This window comes from Colossoma macropomum, unplaced genomic scaffold (assembly GCF_904425465.1).
Source record: "Colossoma macropomum unplaced genomic scaffold, Colossoma_macropomum, whole genome shotgun sequence".
Lineage (NCBI taxonomy): Eukaryota > Metazoa > Chordata > Actinopteri > Characiformes > Serrasalmidae > Colossoma > Colossoma macropomum.
The window spans coordinates 1,617,094-1,627,788 of record NW_023494795.1 but is presented as its reverse complement, the minus strand read 5'-3'; the positions used below and the strand labels follow the sequence as shown (position 1 = coordinate 1,627,788).

Here is a 10,695-nt window from a genome sequence, read left to right as displayed (position 1 = left end):
GACAGTGGCCTGCCCCAATGCCAAGGCCATTGCACAGCAGCTGAGGAAGCCTGAGGGTGCTCCATCCGTGCCCCATCTCTCCAGGGTGTCTGAAGCCTCCCAGATCGACTGTAAATGTCAGTAATTGTCATGATCTCTGTGTGGGGAAACGCAACCATGCAGGCACAACTGGGATCGGGGTCTGCTTCAAATCAGTGACGGACATAGATTCATTTTGAGGCTAAGTACTATAACAATATAGCAAATGATTAATCAAAGTGATTATGTTATGATCTATTTACACCCAAAGCATTCACTGAGATAGTAATAATCTATGATAGATGTAGATAGTAGTTGATAGTAATAATATATACAAAGTCACCATGTAATTATTCTTATGGGGTGGTTGCGTCTCAAGCCCTAACCCCTAAATTTCAACGTGTGAAAATAATAAATTATTTTGTTTTTTTATTTTACAGTCCCAAGTCCCAAAGTCCGAAAATCAGTGAAGCTTAAGAACTGCCACTCGAAACTTTAAGCAAACTTTCTTGTGTGTTAATAAAAATATTATGATTTTTTTGTGTGTACAACCTGCTCCGGTTTCCTCACACAGTCCAAAGACATACAGTCAGACACTCGCAACCCAGGAGGATAAGCGGCTTAGTGTGTGTGTGTGTGTGTGTGTGTGTGTGTGTACAGCTGTTTAAGTGTTGCATGACTGTTGCTAGTCATGTACTGGCTAGTGTTTTTGAGTTAAGCCCAAAATTAGCTAAAACTGTCACTGTTTTTTTATTCCAGAAATATACTGACCTTTTATCCTGCATTTGAGGACGACGGAGCAAAAAACAATAAAACATTTCCAGCACAAGTGCGAGGAAAATCAATATTTCTAGTAAAGAGGTAAATCAATCTTGGACAGTGTGAATTAATGCTTCTGCAAGCGACTTACAGAACTGAGATAGGATAACAAATAACAAGTGATGTACAGTGATAAATAAAAGTTCCATGTTTTTCTGATTGTCTAAGGGAAAGTATGTGAACATCGTCTACAGAGAAACACTTCTGCACACTTTAATAAACCGTTACTGTTGGGGCTCAGAAATCACAATCATGAAAGTTCAGCAGACGATTAACCATCACATAAATAATTGCAATTAACAGCTTAATTCTCTTTTTCTGCTGAAACGTTTGGTAAAAAGTTTTAGAGGGGTTACAATTTTAGTGTAAAGACAAAGACAAAGGCAGAGGTGTGTCAACAAAATCGGCTGTGTAAATTTCCACCTTTGTCCAGTTTAAGGAGCTCATTTGCTGTTGAGGAATGTTTTTTATGTTCACTGCTAAAACGGTTTGGTGAAAACTGGGTGTTCACTGTTCCTGCCAGTCAGAATGAACTGGTAAACACGTCAGCTATTGGTATCAGTACCACCCACAACAAGGTGCCAGTTATCGTATATTATTATGAAAATATACGAAACCAGCTTTATGTTTCGCAAATTTCCCCATTGTGGGATTAATAAAGGATTATCTTATCTTATCTTATCTTATCTTAAAAACTGAAGTCCAGGTTATTGGGTTGAGAGTAAAGTCCCTCAAGATTATTCTAAATTCAGTGGACTTTCTCTGCATATTTACTGATTCATAACAATTCAGACAAAGGTGAAAATTTACACAGCTGTTTTATGTTGACACATCTCTACAAACACTTCATAACCAGTCCTGAGCTCAGAGGAACTGGAGCATTGTTTCTGCACTGGATTCATTTATCATTCAGCGAAGGAACAACCCGGCTTAGGACAGATCTCGTCTAATCTTCCCCATCCCAAACACTAAATACCACATCTTAACTGGAGACGTGCTCCTAATCTGCCTGCATTAACCGACTTTACTTGAAGGCATTTGAGCCCTGTTGTATTTGTTATTATGCAAAGGGGAGAAAAGGCAAAGTTTGTCCAAACTGTCTGGCACTGAGCATACTTAGACAAATGAATCCCACATTCCTGACAGGAGAATAAGAAGGTGTCGTCTTTTCCAGGGAGGTAAGAAGATAGTTAACATCAGGCCAGACCTTTAAGATCAAACATTAATGTACAGGCTGAGATGTGAATGACAGCCGATGACCTGATTCAGAAAGGTCATTAGAAGTGATATTATAAAACACAGACAACGGAAAGATGGAGCACAGAATGAGTTATGACACATCAGCAATGTTTCAAACAGAAAAAGGTGGAAATAATTCCGTCTCCTAATTATTCGTGTTTTCTACATTGGACAAAGGTGATGAAGACCTGTTAATGTAAATATCACCACTTAAAAAACGCCAAAAGGTGAAATACTCTGAGGAAGCAAACAAGAGCTACTGAGAATAAAAATCACTGGCTTTAGAGGCAACTATGTACAGCCTGGAGAGATTCTGGATTCTCAAATAGGAGCCTAAGTAACACTTTATTTCACTTTATTTCACTTACCTTGTGAAAGACTGTTAGAAACGCAAGAACTGAGACATTCCAGAGTGAATAAAGAGTGAATATATCGTAGCTGTTGTTTTTGCAGACCAACATGGAGCTAACAATGCCTGGACTGGAGTCAGGGTTGTTGCCCTTTCAATAGCTGGAAGTTTTAGGGGACAGACATTATGTTATAATCTCAGCTGCATTAAAGATAGTATGAGGTGACATGAGGTGAGAACGAGAGCCGGCCCGTCGTGTGCTGGAGAGTTCACAGCTCCACTAGTGCAGGTCCGTGAACTCTCAGCCAAGTTCAGTTCTCCTATAATGATGTTCAGGCCTTCAGACTAGGAAGAGATATGCTGTACACACTGTAGCACTGAGCCATCATGGCTCTGACAACAATACATGTATAAACACAAGTAAAACCTCTGGTATATGCCTATATGAATAATTTTTTATATTAGAATATTTCCAAGCTGTCAGTGTAGTAAGGGTGCACATAAAGCTGGTTTTGAGGGCTTTATTACCAAAAATATATATAAGGAACAGGTGTGATTATTTAAAAAAAAACATTGTCAAATCACATTTACATATAAATTCTACACTAACATGCCCCTGCATCTCTCACACCCACACTGACCCTTATTACAAGTTGTGGTTACCATCAATAATAACAAATACATGGTGTAATTCGACGTTATGTTTCACCCATAGCTGATTATTTGACACTCACAGAGAAATTTTGAGAAAAGTAAAGATTCTAGACTTTCAATCCACACCTCATCTGTGTTCGTAAGTGAAAGAGGCTTCACAAAGCTGACTTACTGTTCTTTGTTATCTTCTTATTATTATACATTTCTTTTTTTACAGTTCGTAGTTTTAGGAAATGAACAGTGGAATGTTGAGAATGTCCAAATCTATAATGGTCAGTGTATACCAACCGGACAAACATCAACAAAGCGTTTTTTCTGGCCTTAACAGCAACAAATAATGTCACAAAGGACACCCCTCACACTGCCCCTCATTCACCTGAGTATCATAGTAACAGCCTAACAACACCTAACAACCATATGGGATACCATACCAACGGCCCAGCAACACCATAACAACCACTGTAGACACCACAGTTATGGCCTTGCAACACCTTAACAACTACCTAAAATACCATAGCAACTGCCCAGCCAACGCCTGGGATACCACAGTGATGGCCCAGCAACATCTTAGCAACCACTTGGGATTCTACAGCAACAAATTTGTCAAGCCAACTTGAAGTTTTTACATTACAGTTATGATTTGTATTTGATTAAATATTATATTTGTGTATGCAGTCTTGTTTTTCAAAAAGAAAAACATCTGTTACATTTTTACAATGTCTATATGTTTTTACAATGTTACAATGTCATATCTCAACATGGAAACAGATGGAAGAAAAAAATGAACTATCCTATTCAAATATAATTACTTTATTACATATTTAAATAATATTTGAATGGAATAGTAAAGCAAAAGTAATACTCATAAGCTTCTAAGGGTCACGACCAGCCGATCTATCTTTAATTTGTCAAAAATGTGTTACAATTTTACAAACATGATGTGAATTTACTTTATTGCTCATTAAAAAGGGAGGGATGGGAATTTTAACCACAGTGTGTTTAACCCCTTAAAAGTTTTATTACACACTTCTACAACCCAAGCTTAGCTCAACCAGCTCACACTGAAGTACCTGCAGTTACTGAATAATAACCATTAGTATGTAGTAAGTCTGGGATTTTAAGGGGTTAATACTATTATGGCAGTTCAAGCTTTAAGTGCAAAACACTGATACTTGTAAAACTTGCATGTCACATATTTTTAACTTTGTTTCTTTAGTAAATACTTTAACCTAAAAGTTAAATACTCAGACGAGCCTGTTACCCTGTTAGCTTTCTGCTGAGCTGGTTGTTAAACATAACCATGTTATTAAGTAGGAAATATTTACTTCAAATATACTTAATTTGTGATGAATGTTATGTATGTGCATACATACATGCATTCATTCTAGAAACGTGAGGAATATGTCAGATTTATTATTGTAGTATAACAGTGGTCACCAACGCCACTTATGGAGATCTACCAACCTGCAAGTTTCACCTCCAACCCAAATCTAACACACCTCATTCAGTTAATCAGGAACTTCCAGAGACAATAACTGGATGGATCAGGTAAAGTGGATTAGGGTCTGCGGGAAAGTGAATCTCCAGGGGCTGCTGGTCTAAAAGAACCACGTTAGTAGGCAGTTCTGTGTTCTTTGAAAATGTATGATTGTGAAATATTTAAACTCAGCCATAAAAATTCACTATTTGTGCATCGCTACTTTCATAATACGCTAAAAGGCTTTATGCAATCATTTCCCAGAACCGGTATGTCAAATCAAGGGTAGAACCTTGTGTTTTGTAAGCGGTCACGTGACAGCGTGCAGGCTGGGAAGTGCTGCCCGCCTCTGCTAAAGCTGTAATGAGTGATTTTTGCCCTGACACCACCCCCTCACTGCCCCCAACGTGCTGGAGTTAGGGTCTGAATGATTGGAGGTTGATGGACTGGAGAGGGCTTCACTGCAGGACTCCACCAGAACATGAGGTCATCGGTCTCTCCACTGAGTTATGAATGACAGCAGAGACCACAGCAGATAGATAAGCCCTCTTAGACGCTCTGCTACAGAACACATGCCAGCTAAAGCATAACTTTCAATTTAAACTAGGATCACTAAAATATGACCAGAATGAATATCAATACAAAATTACATAAATTAAGATAATATTTGAAATTGTCAGTAATGTAACTGGGGGGGGGGGGTCCCTGAAAGTCCCTGAAAGTTATAATGATGTAATGCTGTCTAATAGGGAACAACAGATGTAAAAAATGTAAAATGCAAATACAAATTCAGAGAAAGTTCATTGTTCAGCTTTTCCACCCACAATCAGTGAGATTCTGTCTTTGGTATTCTACATATGCACTGCTCTGCCTCAGGGTGGTGCTGTAGCACACTGGTTTCTTTCAGGTGGTCCTACATAGCCTAGCGACTGTAACTGTGCCCGAGATACTTCTGAAAATCTTTGTTTGTGCCGTAGCTTATCTGTAAATCTGAAATAATGTGTGGAACTGGAAAAGAGTGTTTCCAAAAGAAGAACTGTTAAAACAGGTATTGTGTAGTTAGCATTAGCAGCGCTATGGTGAGTGAGTAATCAGCCAGCCAGTGATGGAGTAGCCAGCCAATATGGGACCCCCTGAATACCACCTTGAATACCACCCTGACTACCACCCTGACTACAGGGTGAGAGGCAGGCTGTTTATATAGCTACAAGTGTTTTAGTGACATTGCCATTGTGCTAGCTAGGCTAGTCTTGCTAACCGTGAGAGTCAACTAGTTACAGCATATCTACTACTTTAGGCTACTTTAGCGTTAGAACGGTTCACAAAATTCACTATTAGATTTGATGTGATATAGTTTTCAGTCTAGAGCACTCAACATGACAAAGATCTGAAATAAAGTTTATTCTAATGGTCTAGCCACAAGCTAATACGTTAGCCCCAAGCTAACAAGCTAGCCATAAGCTGTCATGCTAGTCATGATACAACAATACAAAATGACAATACAATACACAAGATGTAACATACCCAAATTATAGACCGGTATGATTGTGTATCGCTAAAAAAAATGGCCTGGGAAAAGAAGCCATTCTGGAATCGGCTGATCTGTAATGTCTGCCATTCAGCAGCAGCCAGAACAGACAGCAGTTTGGGTGGGTGGAGCCTGATGATCCTCCTGGTCTTCAGACAGCGACTGGTGTAAATGGAAGCTGAACCCCAGTGATATAGAGCTGTATCTCTACAGAGCCTTGCATTCAAGAGCAGTGCAGGTCCCGTACCAGGCGGAGATACACCCACTCAGGATGCTCTCAACAGTGCAGATGTAAAGTGTCCTGAGTACATGGGGTTCACACCAAATCTCCTCAGCCTCCTGAGGTAGAAGAGGTGCTGTTGGGCCTTCTTCACCAGATGTGTGGTGTATTCTTAATGAAATTGGGTCGTTCAAAAGTATTTTTTCAAAATCTGTAATGTATGTTAAGGTCATTTTGCAACTGACTCCAATAAAAAAATAAAGAAAATAAAAAACCTCATCTGAAGCTGACTGAAACCGCTGAGAGGTGTAGGAGAAAAACGACTGTGACATTTAATTCTATTGATGACTGGTTATTGTTCTGCTTGTAGTGGTGAGGATCATTAATCATAGCAAACATTCTGCCGCTTTACGTAGCGGTTACAGAGGCGGGAGGCAACAATGGCACTGATCTCTGCAGTATTGTTAAAGAGAGCCCTCGCTGTGAGTAATGCGAGTGTGTATGCGAATGTGTGCGCGTGTGATCTATTTCCAGCCTCTCAGCGCAGTGAAACTGCTCTTCTCCACACTCTGACTCACAAGTGCACACTCAGTAAGCTCATATCAATATTTCAACACACTGTTACAGCTCAAAAATACACACAGAATCATCCAGTCAGAGCAGCAGCCTCACAGGAACCGGCTGAACCTCACAAATGCTTCAGGAACGTTGGTGCAATGTCAGAGGTTTACATTCCTAACTGCATTAGCAGTGCACATCCTCAACGCCCCCCCCACCATTGTCTCATCTAGACATTAAAACCTTAACCAAACACACTGAGTTCATGGCTTATATGAACAACTGGTGCTCTCCAGCCCTCAGCCTTTCGATAATGGACATGATAACACCACTATATTCTGTTTTAATAAGGGACTTTAAATATCAATTGTGCAGTTAATCCAGGAAGCAGCTGCAGGCTAATAGACCCTCTCTGCTCCTTGATTAGTATAAATCAGGGCCTTGGCCTCCTTTTGCAACACGCATTGTTTTGTGATTGTGGATAAAGAATGACCGATACTAAATACAATGATAGCAGTAAAATTCTTTTATTGACTCTTTAGGTCACCTGAATACCCGTCTATTTTACTGATGTAGAGAAAACAGTTTGTAACCGGCCACTTTTAAGGAATATTTTGGAGAAAAATCAATAAAAATTATGCAGATTTTCCCCTCAGCCCAAAACACTGTTGATCAGCCAAGATATGTTTGGTGAGCTCAGTTTACTGTTGAAGAGGTTAATGCAGCTAACAAGGAACAAAAGCTAATAGTCCACCAGTAAACATCATGTTACTGGATGGCGTAGCAGTATCACACATGGCAATTACTACATTTTGCTAACATTTTATGTAAATATTTTTGGGCTGCAACAACTAATTGACATTATCAATATCAATAACATTGATAATATAGATTTGTTGGCCACTAATCAAGTTTAGTTAACAGTTTACAGTTTGAGCATCACATGACTGAAAGAGGGAACTACAGAGCCGGCAGTACAGAGCTGTACACCCCCCAAAAAACCCTAAAGCACTTCACTTTAATGTCATCTAAAAAGACAGTTTCCTGTACAATATTTAAAACAAAGCTCAGTGGGCAGCATGACCGTCAGGTGTGAGTATAAGAGAGAATGTACACTGCATAACATCAGAAACTTGACATGGTGAGATACTAAAATCTTATTAAAACTTTAGTCAAAAGAAAACACTGTCAGATAAATTTGTTTTCGTGTAGCAGACAGAAAGAGCAGCTCTGGCTGAAGGGATGAGCTGGATTTTGAAACTGTTGGTCTAAAACTTCATGGCTAAACTGGACGGTTATCAGGGCTGCTTGTATGCTAATGCACACAGACCCGCTCAGATGTTTTAGATTTTTCTCCAGGTTTTAGCCTCTCGTCCACTAAAAAAAAAACAGTTCATTTTTTTTTTTTTTTTAAATAAACTCTGTTTCGGACAGTTAGTGTGACCCACAAGATCACTTTTCATTAAATGTGTTTGTGGAGCACAAAGGTGGTTTTTAATTTTGATTCATCATCTTGGACTTGGACGTTGTTCCTTTGTTGTTTCTGCACCTTTTAAAAGTACAGTTCTCAGCTGCCGCCTGTCGCTGTGACCCTGATAAAAGCTCTTTTTAGAAAACATAAACAAGAAGATAAGTATGTGTTTTAAGTTTTTTCAGTAAAGGAAGAACCAGCCTTGTATTTTAATTTGGTGAATGAAACACTTTTGCCAGACTAATATCTGGGTTGTTTCCCACTAACTGAATAATCAAAGTCATAATGGATCAACTAATTGATTCTGAAAAAAATAATTGGCTGCCACATAAAGCAAAACATCAAAAGATAAAAAGTACAAATTTTTATTATTTTTTTTTGCAGATGCTCTTACGCAGAGCTACTTACAGTGGTAGGTGAATGTAATATTAGAGAAGTTTTGTTTATGCATTCCTAATGTTCTGTTCTCTCATTACTACAGCAGCGGAACTGAACCTCTAATCTTCCATGCGTGAGCAGTTTTATCCACTGTCCACAATTTTATTCATACTTTCATCCTTTAAATACCTTTTAACTGAGTGAGTTACAGTGAGTAATCGCAACATGACTCAAAGTCAAGAACTACAATAACTTGGAGGGCCATATGATTTCAGTGACGCAGAACAGCAGAACTGAGACACTAACAGATTTCAGAAATAAACACAGAAATGCACAGAATTTTGAGATTTTTGGGAGGTTTGAGAGATTAAGATTACTGCAAAATACGCAATCATATTAAATGCTTCGTGTAGTTTGTTTAACACCCACAAATCAGCGCAGTGGAGGCTGAGAAGAAGTGTGTGTTCGGTTTTGTCGCTGTCGAGAAGACGCTGTGTTCTACACTGTGAGAGGAAATCTCTCGTTTTTTCTGCCAAATGTAGAACAACAAAGAAGTCAGCGGTTCAAATTCATGTAGGGGCAAAACTTGTAGATGCTGCTACCACGTTCAACTGCTCTAGTGGTCCAATCAGAACAGAGTGAGTGAGCTGACCAATCAGAGCACACTGGGCTCATCAGGAGGCGGGGCTTAAAGACACAGGAGTTAAAACAGAGCGCGTCAGACAGACAGTGAACAGAGATGCACAGTATGAGAAAAATAATGTGTTTTGGAACATTGAAGCTGTAAATCTATTCCAGTAGAGCCCAAAAATAAAATTATGAACACTGAAAATGAGCATAATAGGGCCTCTTTTTAAAACAAGAACATGCAGTGTCACTGATGAGAGAAGGAGGTGTTTCCTTTTTTCTTTTTTCAACCTAGCTGAGGCTCTGCTCCTCTAATCGAGCACACGGTTCATATACTGGTAAACAGCTGTTGTGGTACTGTAACAGCAGCAGCTTCAGATATACCCTGTGTTCACATCCTTATTAAGTAACTTCATAATTACTGTTTCACTGCTTTGTATTAGACCATTCAAGGATTAGGCATATAATGTTAAACTGTCTGCTAAGCCAGACGTCACGGCAAGCTGGGTGCACATGTGTGCAGGCTGCATGCTGCTGCTACAGAGGGAGTTTCAAACCAGGCTTACAAAGGGCACAGGCCTTATGTAACACGGCTGAAGAGGCACAGGGAGAGTACGGTGATGACATAAGCATGTGCAGTGAGTGGGAGGCATTCAGACCCCTGGCAAAAGCATTCCACACCGCTGGAAACAGGTACAGGGCAACGGAGATGTCACACACTCGCGTCATTTACATCACAGCAGGAGCAGAAGAGAGAAAAATAAATACTTACATTCGGCTCTGAAATACAGGACACCTTCAGCTAATCCACACGTGAACAAGCTAAGAACCTAAAGAGCTTCACTGCAGTGCAAATTACAAATGACAAGTGAGCTGAAGCTAAAATGAGTTTCAAATGAGGTTCAAATATACTCCTTTCGCATATGGACTGTTCTACAGTGAGTTCAGACTAAAAAATCAAGTAATCAGACCTTTTCCACTGACGAGGATAGTGATAAGCTAAATCATCATTAATATGGTACTTTCCGCCGGGAGGTGACTGTCCCAAACCCCGACTCCTAAATTTCAAATGGTGAAAATAGTACTTACATTTTTGCACTTCTTTTTCAATGTTGATTATTAAAATATCTTTTTTATTTGTTTTAATATTGACATATTTTGATGTGAGATGAGTGCTTTTAGACAAAAAATAACAAAAAACAATGTCCCATGTTTTCATATCACTATCAAAACACAGAGTTTTAGGATGTAGGTGGGGCCTTATTTTAGCCACACCCCTGCATTTTAGAGCAGGAAGTGAGGCTATATCCCTGTCCCTCATGGCCACATGGTGAGCAGTTAGATCTAGATTTTGAGG

At 39.3% G+C, this 10,695-nt stretch overlaps 1 protein-coding gene across 3 annotated transcripts in view; it reads right to left on the bottom strand.

Moving 5' to 3' along the window:
* Window positions 1-10,695, bottom strand: part of rcan2 (regulator of calcineurin 2) — a 107,261-nt gene that overhangs the window by 70,450 nt on the left and 26,116 nt on the right. The gene's annotated exons all lie outside the window — the stretch shown is intronic.